Below are 9,171 nucleotides of genomic sequence, written 5' to 3' on the forward strand. Positions count from 1 at the left end.
CTGAAGTTTTTGTAGAAGACGATTGCCCAAGATGCCATGCAATGGGACTGAACACAGAACCATGTGGCTGGCAAGCCAGCTTCTTACAACGCGGCCAGGACTCTACCAATATATCTGATATATTTTTTTGGAGTTTTATGTTTTTGTTCCCTCAGCAGAAAATCTTCCTCAGCAAATTCCATCTGGCCCACGCAAGCTCGGAAAAGTAGCCATTATAACGATAATGTTTCTGTTACAAGAAGTTTTTTGTCTCCTTCATCCTATTTCCCCATATTAATTTAACCCTTTTGCATTCAAACTGGCCATGTCCGGACCTAATCTTCTATATGTTTTATGATCAAACTGGTTAGATCCAGCCTCTCATATCTTGTTGCCAATGTCATTCTAAAAATAAACAATCACATCATCGAAATCTCAAAGCTATGAGATAATGCATGATGTCTTTAAAAGAATCTCAATAAATAAGCATTACATTTGACAGATTAATCTGAATGCTAAACCAGTTATATAACAGAAATTTTCCAAAGCCTAAAAAAGTTCTTGTAATCTATCAAATCCCAGAAATATATGCATACATGTCTATCTGTCTGTATGCATGTATGTTTGTCTGTCTGTCTGTCTGTCTGTCTGTATGCATGTATGTATGTCTGTCTGTCTGTATGTATGTATGTATTTAGGTATGTATGTATGTATGTGTGTATGTATGTATGTATGCATGTATGTATGTATGTATGTATGTATGTATGTATGTATGTATGTATGTATGTATGTATGTATGTATGTATGTATGTATGTATGCATGCATGCATGTATGTATGTATGCATGCATGCATGTATGTATGTATGTATGTATGTATGTATGTATGTATGCATGTATGTAAATGTATGTATGTATGTACGTACGTATGTTAGTATGTATGCATGTATGTATGTATGTATGTATGTATGCATGTATGTATGTATGTATGTATGTATGTAGGTATGTATGTATGTAGGAATGTACGTATGTATGTATGTATGTATGTATGTATGTATGTATGTATGTATGTATGTATGCCGTTGTTGAGTTTTATTTCAAGACTTTTTGCCAACAGAGTAGCAGCCAGTTCCTTACCTAAATCCAAGGCTCCTTCATTGGAATTTCAACATCAAACAACAGGGCTTTTTCGTTTGCATGTATGTATGTATATGTGCATAGTTGTATGTTTTGTTATATGTATATATTTTCATGCATATAGTTGCATATCTAGACATGCTCATACGTATTTAAATGATAAACTTCTTAAATGTTCATAATGGAACCTCTGGTGTGAATGCCAAGCAGTACAGCATGTTGCTTCAAAATTTCTGGTGGAGTGAATTGCATCATGGGACTGTTTTTCTCACAGACAGTGCCCAACTGACCCTACTATATTGTGTAGTCAACAAAATCCAAAAAGTGCATGTTTGAAATTATGTATGTATATATGTATGTATGTATGTATGTATTCTTTTATTCTTTTTTTTTTACTTGTTTCAGTCATTTGACTGTGGCCATGCTGGAGCACCGCCTTTAGTAGAGCAAATCGACCCCAAGACTTATTCTTTGTAAGCCCAGTACTTATTCTATTGGTCTCTTTTTGCCGAACCGCTAAGTGATGGGGACGTAAACACACCAGCATCGGTTGTCAAGCAATGCTAGAGAGACAAACACAGACACACATACACACACACACATATATATATATATATATACATATATACGACAGGCTTCTTTCAGTTTCCGTCTACCAAATCCACTCACAAGGCATTGGTCGGCCTGGGGCTATAGCAGAAGATACTTGCCCAAGATGCCATGCAGTGGGACTGAACCCGGAACCATGTGGTTGGTTAGCAAGCTACTTACCACACAGCCACTCCTGCACTTATGTATGTATGTATGTATGCATGTATGTATGTATGTGTGTGTGTGTGTGTGAAGGTGTTTGGCTTAGTGTTTAGGGCATTCTGCTCACAATAATAAGGTTGTGAGTTCAATTCCTGGTGATGCATTGTGTCCTTGAGCAAGACACTATATTTCACGTTGCTCAAGGACACTCAGCTGGCAAAAATGAGTTGTACCTGTATTTCAAAAGGCCAGCTTTGTCACACTCCGTCTTATGCTAAATCTCCCTGAGAACTACGTTAAGGGTGCACATGTCTGTGGAGTGCTCAACCACTTGCACAATTTAAATTTATGCGCAAGCTGTTTCATTGATCGTATCAGCCAGGACCCTCATCGTCATAACTGACAGAGTGCTCCTATCATGTGTCTGTATGTATGTATGTATGTATGTATGTATGTATGTATGTATGTCTCTTTTACTCTTTTACTCGTTTACTCGTTTCAGTCATTTGACCGTGGCCATGCTGGAGCACAGCCTTTAGTCAAGCAAATCGACCCCAAGACTTATTCTTTGCAAGCCTAGTACTTATTCTATCGGACTCTTTTGCCGAACCTCTAAGTTACGGGGACATAAGCACACAAGCATCGGTTCTCAAGCGATGTTGGGGGGGGGGCAAATACAGACACACAAACACACACACACACACATATATACATACATAAATACGATGGGCTTCTTTCAGTTTCTGTCTACCAAATCCACTCACAAGGCATTGGTCGGCCCGAGGCTATAGTAGAAGACACTTGCCCAGGTGCTACGCAGTGGGACTGAACCCAGAACCATGTGGTTTGTAAGCAAGTTACTTACCATATCTCTCTCTCTCTCTCTCTATATATATATATATATATATAATCATATCAAAGGGAAATGGAATTTAATTAAAATTAAAATATTCAATCAAAATTTACATTTCCAGTGGTCTAACATGCAAAAAAAAGAATTAGTCAAGAAGACTATATATTAGTCATACGATATAGTGCGTATTTATACATGTAAGGAATACACTTAATGTGAATTCAGCTGTTCTTTCTAATGTGTAGAATTCACGTTGGGAGCACTCCGTCGATTACAACGACGAGGGTTCCGGTTGATCCGAATCAACGGAACAGCCTGCTCGTGAAATTAACGTGTAAGTGGCTGAGCACTCCACAGACACGTGTACCCTTAACGTAGTTCTCGGGGATATTCAGCGTGACACAGAGAGTGACAAGGCCGGCCCTTTGAAATACAGGTACAACAGAAACAGGAAGTAAGAGTGAGAGAAAGTTGTGGTGAAAGAGTACAGCAGGGATCACCACAATCCCCTGCCGGAGCCTCGTGGAGCTTTAGGTGTTTTCGCTCAATAAACACTCACAACGCCCAGTCTGGGAATCGAAACCGCAATCCTATGACCGCGAGTCCGCTGCCCTAACCACTGGGCCATTGCACCTCCACCGAATTCACGTTAAGTGTATTCCTTATGTGTATAAATATGCACTATATCGTATGACTAATATATATATATATATATATGTATATAGAGAGAGAGAGAGATACTTAAGGGTGTGTGTGTATACATATTGTCTTTCTCACTCACAGTTTGACAACGGATGTTAAAGTATTTACATTTCCGTAACTCAGCAATTTGGCGAAAAGTGGGAGACAGTAAGTACAAGATTTAAAACATTAAATAATGAGATGACAACTGGATTGACTAAACCCATCTTACATCCAATATGTGATGCTCCAGCATGGCCACAGTCCAACAACTGAAAATTCAGTGAAAAGATGAATGAATATTTGAATATGTCAGAGCTGCTGAAAAGAAACTATGTCTGGTGGGGAGAAAAAAAAATACAAATTGAAATTCAAGTTACAGCTCTTGGGAGTGCAGAAGAGAGGAACAAGTATGATATTAATAATGGATGCGAGTACTAGACGGAATTCTTAAAAGATTCCATTTTATCTCAAACAACTACAAATATAAAAAAAAGCATTAATGCCATACACCACCAAAAATCTGCATTGCACCGGACTGTTAAGATCTTAAGGAAAGTGCTTTCTGTCTGAAGGCTTCAGATCCGACTTGATGGGAAATAATAAGACTTCCATTTCCCTTTCCCATTAGTCAACAATTCTACCCTGTGTGTTTGCAAATATGCACAAACAACAAACAATAGCTACTACTACTACTATACTACTACTACTACTACTACTACTAACACCAACACCAAAACCACGGCTACAACTATTATCAATAATAATCCTTTCTACTATAGGCACAAGTTCTGAAATTTGGATGGAAGGGACTGGTCGATTGCATCGCCCTCCCAGTGTTTTACTGGTACTTAATTTATCGACCCCGAAAGGATGAAAGTCAAAGACGACTTCGGTGGAATCTGAACTCAGAACGTTGCACCAGATGAAATACTACTAAGCTTGTCTCCCAGCATGCTAACAATTCTGCCAGCTCGCTACCTTCAATAATAATAATAATAATTAAAAATAATAATAATGATAAAAATAATAATAACGATGATGATGATGATGATTTCGAATTTTGGTACAAGGCCAGCAAGTTCAGGGTAGGGGCTAAGTCAATTACATTGACTCCAGTGCTTAACTGGTACTTGTTTTATTGACCCTGAAAGAATGAAAGGTAAAGTCAACCACGGCAGAATTTGAACTCGGAACATAAAGACAGATGAAATGCCACTAAGCATTTTGCTCAACATACCAATCCTTCTGCTAATCCTTTCTACTATGGACATAAGGCCTGAAATTTTGAGAAAGTTGGATAGTTGATTACATCAACTGTCTGGAAAACGATGGAAAACTGAACTGACAACAGGGAATCAGGTATTTGAAGAAGTGAAAATTAGGAGAGGAATGTTCCAACTGTAGGTGGAATAGTGTATTCCTATTGATCTTTATGCTGGGAATACACTATGCCACCTACAGTTGGAACATTCCTCTCCTAATTTTCACTTCTTCAAATACCTGATTCCCTGTTGTCAGCTCAGTTTTCCATCGTTTTCCAGACTGTTGATGTAATCAACTATCCAACTTTCTCAAAATTTCAGGCCTTTTGTCCATAGTAGAAAGGATTAGCAGAAGGATTGGTATGTTGAGCAAAATGCTTAGTGGCATTTCATCTGTCTTTATGTTCCGAGTTCAAATTCTGCCGTGGTTGACTTTACCTTTCATTCTTTCAGGGTCAATAAAACAAGTACCAGTTAAGCACTGGGGTCAATGTAATTGACTTAGCCCCTACCCTGAACTTGCTGGCCTTGTACCAAAATTCGAAATCATCATCATCCCATGAGTGAAATACTACTGAAGACAAAGTTGAGCTATGATCTGGGTAGTATTAAAGGAAAGCTTAGCTAATTGCTATTCATGAAGGATTTGAAAGAGTTCTCAGAAAGTGAGACAGAACTGAATAGTCTAGAGCAGTCTATGCGGATTTTCTCAGATGATATCAAGATGGAATTCGGTCTTTGAAAATGTGTTGTAATGGTCATGAGACAAGGAAAGTTTGTCAGAACAGAAGGTAAATGTATGGCAAGTGGTGAAATTATGAAGGTAATTGAATCTGAATCATCATCATCATCATCATCATCATCATCATCATCGTTTAGCATCCGCTTTCCATGCTGGCATGGGTTGGACGGTGCAACTGGGGTCTGGGAAGCCAGAAGGCTGCACCAGGCCCAGTCTGATCTGGCAATGTTTCTATGGCTGGATGCCCTTCCTAACGCCAACCACTCCATAAGTGTAGTGGGTGCTTTTTACGTGCCACCAGCACAGAGGCCAGGCCAGGCTGGCAATGGCCACGATCGGATGGGATTGGATGGTGCTTTTTACAGCAACGGCCACAATCGGATGGTGCTTTTTACACGATCAGATGGTGCTTTTTACACGATCAGATGGTGCTTTTTACACAATCAGATGGTGCTTTTTCTAGATATAAATACCTGGGAGTACTTGAGGCAGATGGAATTAAGCAGAATGATTTAGAAAAGACAACAAAAGAGTATCTCCTGTGTTTGAGAAAAATACTGAATTCAAAGTTGAATGCCAGAAACAATATTTTGGCAATAAATGTGCACACAGTTGCAGAGGTTCAGTATGGCACTGGAATTCTGAAGTGGACAGAGGATGACTTAAAGCAGATGGACAGGAAGACAAAAAAAAAATCTCCTCAAAATGAGTGGGACCCTTCATCTGCATCCAGACACTGATTTCCTTTGCATGGAGAGAGCAAATGGAGGTAACTATCCAACAGTAAGGAAAATTTGTTAGGGGCAGTTAAGAGATGAGGGCATTTTGAAATTTGAGAGAAAGAAAAGAAGAAAACAAGAAGTACAAGGACATGAGGAAGCACTACACAACATGGGATTATACAATCAATTCCATGTAACCACAACTGAAGGTTTTGAAAAACAAAAATGGGACTGGTTGAAGAAGGGAACACTGAAAACAAAGAAAAAAGACCAAGAGCACAATACTAGTAGCACAAGACCAATCTTTGGTGACAAATTGAAGGGTTACCCTTAGGAATGAGTATGTGTCATCACTGTGTTGAATCTATAATAGAGTTGATAAAACCATTGCCCATATCATGTATGAATGTCCTAAACTTGCCTAAAACCAATAAAAGTTATGGTGACACAATGAAGTAACAAAAGTAATACATTAGAAACTTCGTGGAAAGTAGGGTTTAGAGAGAGGCAAGATGTGATATGAACACAAACTACAGGGAGTGGAAGAGTCAGAGATGTGCAAAATCTTGTGGGATATCCCAGCCCAAACAGAACAGGTGCTTGAGCACAACAGGCCAGACCTAATGAACAACCTGACTTCAGTTCAGATAGAGTGTAACTAGAGTCACTTTATCTATTGTTACTTTTTGTAAGAGGTTAAGGTGTGGTGTGAAGGGGATTTGGTTGCTAATTCTAGCAGGTTAAATGACCACCCAATATTCCCTCATTAGCTTCTTGGCACTTCTGTTTGTTGTGTAGTCATCAATGTATTTACTTAGGTATCCACAGCCCTGTTATTGTCTGATGATGTGGCAATCGAAAAGGCTTTGATTAAAGATGCATTTTGATAGCTTTTGCAGAGATTGACTATACAAGCCATAATCTTATGCTTAATCTCAGTTGATTTGGGTTATATCGACACAATATGACCGAATGCTTAAGAAATTCACTTTGCAATCATGAAATCTTAGGTTCAATCTTACTGTCTCCTTCAGCAAATATCCTTTATTATAACATTTGCTGAAGCCAAGGTTTGTCAGTGAAATTAGGTTGATGGAAACTGTGAGGAATCCTTTCAGACATATTGTATTTGTAGTCTAATGGTCCAACCATATCACGTTGAGTCATACAGATTCCATCTGCATCCCCAATGACCATCCCCTCCTCACCGTGGTGGGGACGCTGGCAACGGGTAGTGTCAGAGCTCTGCCGTCGGGAACTTCGGTTCCTGGTAGGGCCACCCAAGGTGGATTGGTCTGACACCAAGTGGTATTAGGGCCACAACCCGGCAGACTGGGCTCTGGTGAAAATCCTCGGAGTGTCTGTTTTAGCAACCGGCGGCTCCTCAGTCGTTTTGTCCCTGCGTCTGCAGACAACCTGCGGCAAACAGGATGTCTCTACATGCGGAATTGTTGGGGACCGCTTGCGAAATTCATATTCCCCACGAAACTTCTTCCACTGCCATGGTTCAAGGGTGATAGAAGAAGCTGACCCAGCCCGCCCAGGGTGAATGCCGCCACAAGTACAAGTACAAATATACTGATTCCATCTGAGATATACATTAAGAGAATACATATCACTGACAATTATATTAAGTGAATATTCTTCCCCTTATATGCAAATTCAATAAACAGGTGGATCAGTTGACCATATAACTGAATACTTGATTGTCAAAACCGAAAGAGCTCCATTTGCTTTTAATGAGATATAAGTATCACCAATGGCCAGATGTTAATCTATCTCAAGTAACATTCCCGGATGACATTTTAACAGTTATGGTAGCTGAAGCATGTTACACATAAACATACATAAATACATACATACATACATACATACATACATACATACATACATACATAGTTACACATGCACATACATAAATGCAAGCAAAGTGGAAAAAATATTACTCAAAGATAGAGAGATATGCTTTTTTATCAAAGCTGCAAAAATTCTCACAAACTGTTACTCAGAGTTTCACAGTTATGATGGAATGTATGATCACAGATCACACCTGTCTGACGAATGGTAAAGAAGGGTGTGTATAATATATATATATATATATATATATATTATATATATATATATATATATATATATATATATATATATATATATATATATATATATATATTATATATATATATATATATATATATATATATATGTAAGGTATAAATATATAAAGGCATGGCTGTGTGGTAAGAAGCTTGCTTCCCAACCAAATGGTTCCAGTTTCAGTCCCACTGCATGATGACACCTTGAGCAAGAGTCTTCTACTATATCCTTGGGTCAACCAAAGGCTTGTGATTGGGTTTGGTAGACAAAAACTGAAAGAAGCCTGTCTCATATATATATATATATATATATATATTTATATTATATTAAATTAGAGATAAAACCACTATTAGGCAAATCAAACAGTGAAAATCATAAGCCAATACATAGAAATAAAATTAATTAAAAAATATATAAAAATATAAAAGATAACATATAAAAATCCAATTAAAATATTTAAATTAAAGTTAAAATTTTAAAAAATTATTTAAATTAATAATTTAAACTTATAAATTATAAATATATATATATTTTTTTAATTATTTTATTTAATTATTTATTTATTTTTTTTATATTTTTTTATTTATATTTATATTTATATTTTTTTATTTATATTTATATTTATATTTTTTATTTATTTATTTATATATATATATATATAGATGTGTTTGTGTGTCTCTGTTTGTCCCCCCCACCACCACCACCACCACCACCATCGCTTGACAATTGATGTTGGTATGACCGATAGAATAAATATTAGACTTCCAAAGAGCAAGTCCTGGGGTCAGTTTGTTTGACAAAAGGTGGTGCTCCAGCATGGCTGCATTCAAATGACTGAAACAAATAAAAGAAGGAAAGAAGGAAAGAATATTCATCATCTCAAAGTCTCTTTTTGTTTTTCTCTCATTTCACATCTATACACATATCCAAATTTTGTATTTCATACC

At 37.4% G+C, this 9,171-nt stretch overlaps 1 long non-coding RNA gene across 1 annotated transcript in view; it reads right to left on the minus strand.

Annotated features, from left to right (window-relative positions):
* Positions 1–2,099: 2,099 nt before the first annotated feature.
* The window catches only part of LOC118766130, a 19,625-nt gene continuing 12,553 nt past the window's right edge, over positions 2,100–9,171 (minus strand). The window contains exon 3 of the long non-coding RNA XR_005002042.1: positions 2,100–2,280. This is a non-coding gene — a long non-coding RNA (uncharacterized LOC118766130). The remainder of the gene's footprint in view (positions 2,281–9,171) is intronic.

This window comes from Octopus sinensis, linkage group LG14 (genome assembly GCF_006345805.1).
Source record: "Octopus sinensis linkage group LG14, ASM634580v1, whole genome shotgun sequence".
NCBI classification, from domain to species: Eukaryota; Metazoa; Mollusca; class Cephalopoda; order Octopoda; family Octopodidae; genus Octopus; species Octopus sinensis.